Raw genomic sequence first — 10430 nt, 5'->3', positions numbered from 1 at the left:
TTGGAATTGTAACAGATGTAATGTAATGTAATTTAATGTAATGTAACTGGCCAGGCCCAGACCATATCTTTTGACGGATGTGGTCAAAGTGTCTTTAATTCAGTGGTTCTCAAACTTTTTAATGTCAAGGACCCCCAAATTGACACTTATTAGCCTGCGGACCCCCATTTGAAAAGATATGCCAGATATGAAGATTTTTACGGCTCTAGCAGTGATTCTCAACCATTTTAATTTCAAGGACCCCCAGTTTGACATGCATTAGGTTAAGGAGCCCCATTGAATGGCATTTCTATCTCTGGGACTCCAATTTATATTGTAAAATCAATGTTAATTTAACTCAGAGTGTACAAAAGGAATCAAATGGACCCATTAGGGTCCATTTGGTTCCATTTGTACACTCTCTGAGTTACAGACCCATAAGGGTCCATATTAACTATCCATCATTTAGCTGGGGACCCCCTGGAACTCCCTCAAGTACCCCTGGGGGTCCCCGGACCCCACTTTGAGAACCAATGCTTTAATTGACAGATGTGGTCAAAGTAGCTTCCAGCCTGTTCCAGAATAAGTTGACTGGAGACAGGTTTGTTCTTGCAGTAACTCACATACATGCTGAACTTATCAACCCAGGTCACAAAGCACTGTCCAACATCTTCTGGTAGCTGACAGTTGAGCAACTGTCAGCTACCGACAGTCTGCGTAACGACTCCTTACTAACGAGTACATTTTGATACCAATACTTTTGTACTTTTACTCAAGTAAATTTTGAGTATTTCTACATTGCAGTTTTTGATACTTTTAGCCCACTTTTGTCACCATTGCAATGCTCCCTCCTCCTATCTATGAAGGAACTAAACCCCCTGTCGATCCCCAGCTCCCCTCCCTCCACACTGAAACCAGTGTTGCCAGATTGAAAGAGAAATAAGCAACCATGTCTAGGAAGACAAGCCCAAAAGAAGCGGCCACGAGAGCACTTTAAACATGGGCTATACATGGGCTATTTAAAAATCTTCAACCTACTAATATTTACAAGCAATTTAACGGAATAAAAGCATTTAAAAAGGTCGCTTATAATAAACGGACATGGCAACACTGACTGAAACCTCCCGTGAGGAAGCTCCTCACCATGGGGGACCATGGTATCCCAGAAACTGGTCGGGGTCCGAGGAGAAGGTACGGAAACTAATCTCAGTCAGAGAAAGCTACTTGACCACCGTGCCATGGAGATGGAACGTGAGTAGGATGGGGGAAACGATCAACAAATGGAGATATTGACCAAGACCGATTGTCGTCAAACTACTCAAATTCCAGGACAAGCTTGCCATTGTGGAGAAGGCAAAACAAAACAAAAATCGAATTATATGTTTATCAAGGAGGATTACACCGAGGCAGTGAGGCTTTGACGTAAGGAACTTTTGCCTGCCATGAAAGCTACCCGTGGTGGCGCTCGTGGGGACATTGCATACCTGCGACTTGATAAGCTGCTTGCCCACCCTCCTCCTGCCCACAAGCAGTCCACGAAGGGTGCCCATTCTACACGAGAAATGGTCAGTGGTGTAAAGTAACTAAGTACATTTACTCAAGATACTGTACTTAAGTAACATTTTGAGGAATATTTTACATTTTCAGTACTTTTACTTCTACACCACTACAGGCAAATATTGTACTTTTACTCCACTACAATTATTTGAAAACTTAAGTTAGTTACTTTGCAGAAATAAATTATTATATCATAAAACATACATTAACCACTTCAGCACTATTTTATACATAGGCTATTTGAAAAGCTCACAAGGCGTTGTGTGAGCTTGTAGATCTACTATTTTCAAACATTTTAGTATTTTTACTTTTGGTACTTTAAGTATATTTTGATGCCAATACTTTTGTACTTTTACTCAAGTAACATTTTGAACACAATTGGACTTTTACTTGTAACAGAGTATTTTTATATTGCAATATTACTACTTTTACTTATTTAAAAAATGTAGTACTTTTTCCACCACTGGAAACGGTACGGATTCTGGCTGTGCCGACGTCCATTCCATAAAAAAAAAAATTCACGTCCATAAATAAGTTAAATATTAACAACTGGTCACAATGGTCTTGCAATGCCTGCATTGTGTTGTTTCCTTACCATGATCTCGATGTTAATCTGATGTCTGGGGATAGATTTCAGGGTATTTTCGGGCACCTTGTTTGTTTTAACCCTTGATGATGAAAAATGATGAAAACCACTTGCGTTATATCAGTGGTGTAAAGTAACTAAGTGCATTTACTCAAGTACTGTTAAATGTTGAGGTATTTTTTTACTTTACTAGAGTATTTCCAATATTTCATACTTTTACTTCTACTCCACAAGTACTACATCTCATTGGCAAATATTGTACTTTTACTCCACTACCGTTCTGCAGAACATTCAAACGTTGTTGGTTGACACGTGGTCTCTTGTGACGTACGTACCACGTCCACGTAGCGTTGAACCCAGGTGATTGAGTGACCTTGCTACGCTGACGGAGCTTGCTGTAACCATGGTAACGCGTTATTTGGACCAGCGCGAGCGTCGCGTGTTGGTTGTCACGTGGTGTCTTGTGACATAGCGGTAGCGGTGACGTTGCTGCGTTGACAGAAAGGTGGAGCTTGCTGTAACCATGGTAGCAGCGATGGCGTACTTTGTTGAAATTGGACCAGATTTGGACTATAAAAGGCTGGCACAGACAGACAGCTGCCAGTGTGAAACTGGAAATCCGATCGTGACTACTAGTACTAGAGAGCAGAATAGTGTCATTAGGAGTTTTACCAACACTTGCCTAACAGATGTCCATAATGGTAGAAACAACTGACATGGAATCCTTCAGAATGGAGAACAGCACTGTCACTGCTCCTGGATCCAGCAAGGGGAGGACAGGAAAAGCAGCCCGTTTCCTGAAGGCGGTGAAGCGTTTCTTTGGCAAATCAAAGAGTACAGCTGATTCAAATATCACCACCTCACCTTCAGCTCAGGATGAGCCACAGGCTGAAGCTACAAGCACCTTCACCTCAGAGGAGATTCAAAACATCACTACGCCACCTCCATCACCTTCAGCTCAGGATGAACCACAGGCTGAAGCTGCAAGCACCTTCACCTCAGAGGAGATTCAAAACATCACTACACCACCTCCATCACCTTCAGCTCAGGATGAACCACAGGCTGAAGCTGCAAGCACCTTCACCTCTGAGGAGATTCAAAACATCACTACTACACCACCTCCATCACCTTCAGCTCAGGATGAACCACAGGCTGAAGCTGCAAGCACCTTCACCTCTGAGGAGATTCAAAACATCACTACACCACCTCCATCACCTCCAGCTCAGGATGAACCACAGGCTGAAGCTGCAAGCACCTTCACCTCAGAGGAGATTCAAAACATCACTACACCACCTCCATCACCTCCAGCTCAGGATGAACCACAGGCTGAAGCTGCAGGCACCTTCACCTCAGAGAAAACTCCTCGGAGGTTTGCAAAAAATAGGATAGCCTGCAACATCAGCATCCCTGCATCCCTGCATCTGGTGAACAGATTCAGGCATGCTGCTGCTGGATGGAGGAGAGGGCACATTGCAAGAGAAAATGCGTTCAGTGGTGAGGAAGAAGTATCCAAGCGCACTGAGGAAGAAGTATCCAAGCTCACTGTATCAGCTCATGCAACAACCGACCCGTGGGAGGAGATGAGAGTCAAAATGTTTGAAAGGCAAGCAGACAAGATTAAAGACATGGAGAAAGAGATGCTGACCGCCGATGCCAAGATCTTCAGCATGAGAAGGAAGATTAAAGCCATGGAAATGGAAAAGAGGTCGGATGAAGCAGAGAAAAGATCTGTAGAGGAACAGATGAAGGAGGAGAGGAATAAATGGGCGGAAGAAGAGGAGAGACTCCGACTGATCATCAGAGAAAAGGAGGTGTTGTCACAAACGTCTTTCTCTACAGAGCAGCAGCAGAAGCACAAAATGAGAAACAACAACGAGATAAAGACAACAGAGCTTTCTCAACCAAAGAAAGCCCTGGAGAAAGCTGCAAGCCATGAAAGCCAAGCCATGGAAACCCTACAAGTTGAGGAAAAGGTGTGTCAGATGAGGAATAAGTGCATCACAGTGGACATCACACTGGAGAGTAAAGATGAGCAGCTGCGAGACTTCATACCCCTGGTGGAGGAAAAGGACAAGCTGGAGAGGCAGAAGTGGGATCTGAGACAGAACGCATTTTGTGTGTCAGATGCAGCAGCTCTACACCACAGTGGAGAAACAGAGAAGAGCAGCAGCTGCAAGACTTCATACACAACTACTACAACCTGGCACTGGCCAAGGCAAAGGACAACCTGGAGAGGGGTAGTGGGATCTGTGACGGTGCAGACTTAAAGAAGCTTCAAAAAGCAGGCTAACATCCTGCGTTCTCACATGAACAAGCCAAGGCCATCTCTCGCCAGCAATCAGGAGTGTGCCTGTTCTTCAACAAGGGCTTTGTGGAGATCCAGACCCCCACAATAATCTCAGAAGCTGCACTGACTTCGATAAGGTCAGTGTGTGGGACCAGTTTTCAGAGCAGAGGATTCTAACAGTTTGTGGGTCTGAACATTGAGCTGACCTTCACCTCTACAACGAGGATACTACCACGAGAGGTCGACAATCTATGAATTGCCACTATGATTAAACATTAATATTCGAGAATCATAAAAATAAGGCTGAACTATGGTGACTGACTTATGTGCAGGTCGTATGACACAAAATACATTAATAAGGAAGCTCTAAAAAAAAGAATAAAAATAAAGTTTAAAAAAATAAATAAGGAAGAAGTGTTAACACCCACTTTTATAAATGTCAATGTAATTTAGGGACGTGATTCTACTGAAGCACATACAATGATCTGCTGGTCAATAAATCTAATCTGTTTTTTACCACTTTTATATTGTTATAAATCATCTTAACTTTGTATATAATGCTATTTCATGATGTTTGCATTATAAAATAAATTGTTGAGTTTTATTCACGTCTATTTTCTTCATTTTTAGTCTTTGCACTCTTTGACTTTGTATGAAAGATATTTTATTCCAATTGCCACTTGCAGCTATAATGTGACTTATTATTGCCTCCACCAATGCACCCTGCATTAAATTCAATATCATGGTCTTATCCATCTCAGTGAACATATTTTAATGGTAGCTAGTGTTCAGAATTGTTTATTATATTAAAATGCCAAAACCAAGGAGTCGGTTGGTTGTATAGGAAAACGTTACAAATACATTTTACAATTGGCCCCAATCTTATTGTATCCAATTTTACACTCAGATCTTATTCAACATTTTTACTGTGCAGCCTAATCTTAACAGACTTGACTGCATCCTTTACTGCATCCACATAATGCAGAAGGTGTCTTGTCAGCAAGATGATGAAAAGAAACTATGTATAGATTTCAGACAGACTTACTACCAATCTGTTCACACTTTTAAACAGATCTGTTCACACTTTTAAACAGTAAAGTGTTCATATTGTCCCTGTAGGAACTGTACGATCTGTATTTGTTTCATTCAAATAGTCTCCTATACCTACAGTATATACATTATGTCTCACTGTCAAAGGCGAATGAGCACAATAGCAGCGTGATAATCTTTCCTTCCTAGACTCAAATTGTTATTCATGAGCAAAAACCTGAAGACTTGAATGGCTTCATTCACACACATTTGGTTCAGTAAAGTACTGAATGAATGAATCATCATTATCACTAGATGGCAGTATAATCTTTACATGAACTATATATCCTACCACAGGTTAATAGGGCTGGTCAACAGTCCAGCAGAATGTCATGATGGTAGAATAAGCCCTAACTCAAGATGAAGATAAAGAAGAAACTGTAATGCTATTGTACACTGATATATGTACTGTATGCATCAAATTTACAACTACAGCTTAGAAACTACACGCAGATTTCATAGTGCACGAATAGGTCAAGCTTTGCAAGAAATCAAAAGGTCAGTGTTGAATTTAATTACTTTACAGTCTACTCAAGTGGAAGTTGATGCCACACCTTTTTTAAAAGACTTTGTTTAGACCAATTACCACCTGTCACACGTTCCAAGCAAACATTATTTGAAACTTTAGTTACTAGTTACTTTGCAAATAGTAACAAATATACATTTTTATATTATAAAACATACATTAACCACTTTAGCCCTATATTATAGGCTATTTTAAAATAGCTGATCTACAAGCTCACTGTGAGCTTGTAGATCTGCTATTTTCAAATATTTTAGTACTTTTACTTTTGGTACTTTAAGTATATTTTGTTGCCAATACTTTTGTACTTTTACTCAAGTAACATTTTGAACACAGGCCTTTTACTTGTAAGTTACAAGTAACAGGCCTGTGTCCAAAAGTGTACAAGTTGTAACAGAGTATTGATACTTTTACTTAAGTAGAACATGTGAGTACTTCTTCCACCACTGGTTATATAGTTTCTGCTTTGATGCTGAATCAAAAAAAGTTTAATCAAGCCCTAAATGGGTCTATAAACTGAATACTAACTGAGTTCTAACTGAGTTATTTTCCTCTTTTCACCTACATATACCTAGTCTCCCCCAAAACCATATGGGAAATTAAATATATTTTTTATTTTTTAAACATTTGTTTATTGGATTTTGACTGAAGCATTTCTTGCATGCATATCAAAAACATATACCATTGCATTGCCTCATATATAGCCCAATCAAGAAAAGAGAAAAAGTTACTTTAGTTTTTTCCCCCTCAAATGAAAACACAAAGGACAAGAGTCTTGCAAGACTTACAAGAAATAGGATAGGGAAATTAAATATTTTTTGTTGACTTGATACATAACTTCGTATTGCACTTACTGAAACCTGGCTGCCCAAAGAACTAGAGTCCCTCTATACACTGAATAACTATACTGGTGTTCACTTTCATAGGGAGAAAATAGGTGGTGTATCGCTTTTTTTGGTTTTTACATAATAGTATTCAATTCACTAATAGAGCGGCAGGCTAGTATAGAGTCTGTCTTCATACCAAGATTCTGAACTGCAAAGACAGTCTGAAGATACTGTATATAGCACAAGAACCGATGTCAGTCATCACATTTGGGCATATCGACACACAAATTATTAATTTTGAGCCGACAAGTGGTGCTTTGGAGGCGGTTTGTTCAAAACCAGATCACTTGTATGACTCTGAACTTTACTTTCCTTAACCATGTTTGGCTTAAGTGAGTTTGAGGCCATTTGAGGCCATTGATTAAAGATCAATTACACTTGGGTAGAGTGTGGGTTGTGTATTTAACCTCTTATGTGGAAGTGGAACACAGATGAAAACTAAACAAGGTAAGACATGGTGGAGGAAATAAACATTTTAAGGAGTGCCAGTAAATAATGGAGAGATACTGTATGGTCTATTTAACCCCATAAAACAACATCTTAAACCGAATATTTTTAAGAACATAACTTCTAATGGCAGCTCAGGCGTTCAGTTTGGCATTTTTATTATTTTATATATTTGACACATTTGGCACCTAAATAGAAACGCATGCACACATTTTAGCAAATTGCCTGAGACGGAGGGAAAGAGACGCTAGACAGACGCACAGGAAGGCAAGACACACTTTTCTACAATTCAGTCATAAGTCTACAATCATCACAAGTCACAACTAAGAGATGTCCTTCAGGTTCCAGTGGAGTGGAGATTGAAGCTGTTTGCAGAACAACATGGACAAAGTTTCCATGTCCTGGACCTGGAACAGGACTCAAGAGTCAAGTTGTCCTACACCTACAATCTACATTTTGTAATCACATACATTAGGTAGCAAGGTTATTAAGAGTTGATAGATTTAACAGTGACAATAATGTTTTGTTTGCAAGTGTTGCTTTGGAGGCTCTTTGTTCAAAACCAGATCGCTGATATGACTCTGAACCATGTTTGGCTTAAGTGAGTTTGTCTGAACTTTTACAAACAATAACTTAACATGTCAAAGAGGAGATCTGAGCACTCAAAAAAGTGGAGAGGATATGGAGTTAAAATGCCAACATGTTTCGACCAGTTACGGTCTTAAACAGGGCGAGAACTGAAGAAGACCATAACTGGTCTCCTCAACTTTTTTGAGTGCTCGGATCTCCTCTTATTTTTAAGCCTGCATGCCTCCTGATCCTAGAAGCACCTTCAGCATGCTTTTTTTAGACATTTTATCTCGTTTGCGCACACGGTTGGATTCTGTGTTTTTTCTCAACTTAACATGTCACTTAATGAATCTAAATAATATTGAGGCAATTTATGTACCGGTACTCTGTATTTGCAGTGGAAGTTGTACCAGGGCGCCATTGCAGCAGTAACATTTAGTGACCCCTTTATGATGGAATTTACCAGTGATACATTTTACCACAGAACAGCTAGTTGTGTTTAGTACCCCTTGTCATCACCAGCTGCTAAATGTTTCCCTCATACTTAAAGCATATAGCATACAGATTCTAGGCCCATGCAAGATGAAGCATCTTCTGAATAGAGGAGTCATCATTGTACAGATAAACATTTGCAGTGAAAGCAAGTGTCAAAATTGATGATTTCTGTTCAGGATTTGTTGAAGGAATGTTTAGGAGATATGAAAAAATATAGAGGCATGATCTACTGATGATGATGTCACCTCTGATTATTCAAAAGAAAACACTCTTTCCGATCATTAAGTGAGATTTGAAGAACAGGAATTAGATACAAATATTAATCTTTTAACTAACATCAACATGTACAGTTACAGTAGCACTGATTTCTGTACTGCGTGTTACGATAATAGTGCAGCAATAGTTCTTGTAACACCAAGGAGGTGTATTTTGGGTGGCAGTGTACTACCACTACACATAGGTTTGCCCACATAAGAAAATGTTTACATTTAGGAATGGGTTTGGTGTTGCAAAGGCAAATATAAAGGAACTGTATTGATTCCAAGACACTGAATGCGGTCATTAAGACAGTGAACATCTAAATTCCCTTGAGGAGCAGTCTGGTGTCTTGCCTTCAAACTTTGCACTAAAACCAATGGGGTTTCTTGCAGATTATGGCAGATATTCTATACCACTGATTCTTAAACCTTTTTCCATTTCAAGGACCTCCAGTTTGATATGCATTAGGCCACAGACCCCCATTGATACAATGTGTTATCTCTGGGACCCCAGTCTGAACTTTCCATTTATGCATTTGGTAAGGGTTCATTTATTGGACCCCTGGTGGGCTCAGAACCCAACGTTGAGAACCAGTGTAGCCTATTACTATACAGCACGGTGGTATAGACAGTATACCACATATTCGGTTCCCCACTGCTGTCTATTCCAAAGCTTTTCACACTTTTTGTGCCCAACACCAACAGACAGGTCAAAGTCAAGGCACACCTGTATTCATAGCGAAAATAGCCGATCTACAAGCTCAGTATGGCACAATATGAGCTTGTTTTTTGTCTGGGAAAAAATATATAGCTTAGAGCATATAAAGAAATGCCTTAATAAGGACACCAGGTTTAAAGTGGTGAAAATATTCTTAGTGAGTATATCATATCATTTGCCTCTGTATTTGGTAAATGGTGTGCACAAAATACTATATACCCAAAAGAAATGGTATAGTTGTATATTATACTGTATATTTGAAATAATGCTTGTCTGTCACACAATCCCAAGGCACACCAATAGGAACCACTTGTCTATTCAATTAATTTCTTAGACAAATGAAAAAGTACATAGTAAACCAGGTGGAGGTTTCATGGGCGTGAGAATTACACCTAGTGCCATAACTTTCTTTTAATTCAACATAATAAACATTACCATGCTACTGAAAGGAGATTAGAACTCCAATTCAAGAGTCAGACCAACAATTCTCATGGTTCAAACTGATCATTTTTATTATATTAATGATATTTACATAATTCATAGATATTTACATGGATATATACAAACATATTTACACACTTTCTTGGTTTTCACACACACACACACACACACACACACACACACACACACACACACACACACACACACACAATTCCCTGGCTCCTAAACATACTGTACATACATACACAACAGTCAACAGAATTACTGATTAGTATGTTAGTGTCAAAGACTGTTAGCTGAATTCAGGTAGCCTGGGACCAGACGAATCTGCGAGTGCAAAAATAAATTGCACTCTGCGATTTGGGTCTGGCACCGCTCCATAGAGAATCCATTTCCTGTTCCAGAAGACGTGGGGCACCAATCAGGGCCCAGTATTCGAATATGGGCGACTGTAATTGGTAGTTGGTTGTAGGTCTAACCAATTGCGTCGAGGGACATTGTTTTGATCCCGCCCCTTAGGAAACAAACCGTCCTCATGGAAGCACCAGACTCATATCCACGCAGTGATATAGTCTAGCTACGCCAGGCTAGAAT

This window comes from Gymnoscopelus microlampas, assembly GCF_963454915.1.
Source record: "Gymnoscopelus microlampas genome assembly, chromosome: 24".
Lineage (NCBI taxonomy): Eukaryota > Metazoa > Chordata > Actinopteri > Myctophiformes > Myctophidae > Gymnoscopelus > Gymnoscopelus microlampas.
The sequence above is the reverse complement of the archived record's forward strand: the minus strand, read 5'-3'. Positions refer to the sequence as shown.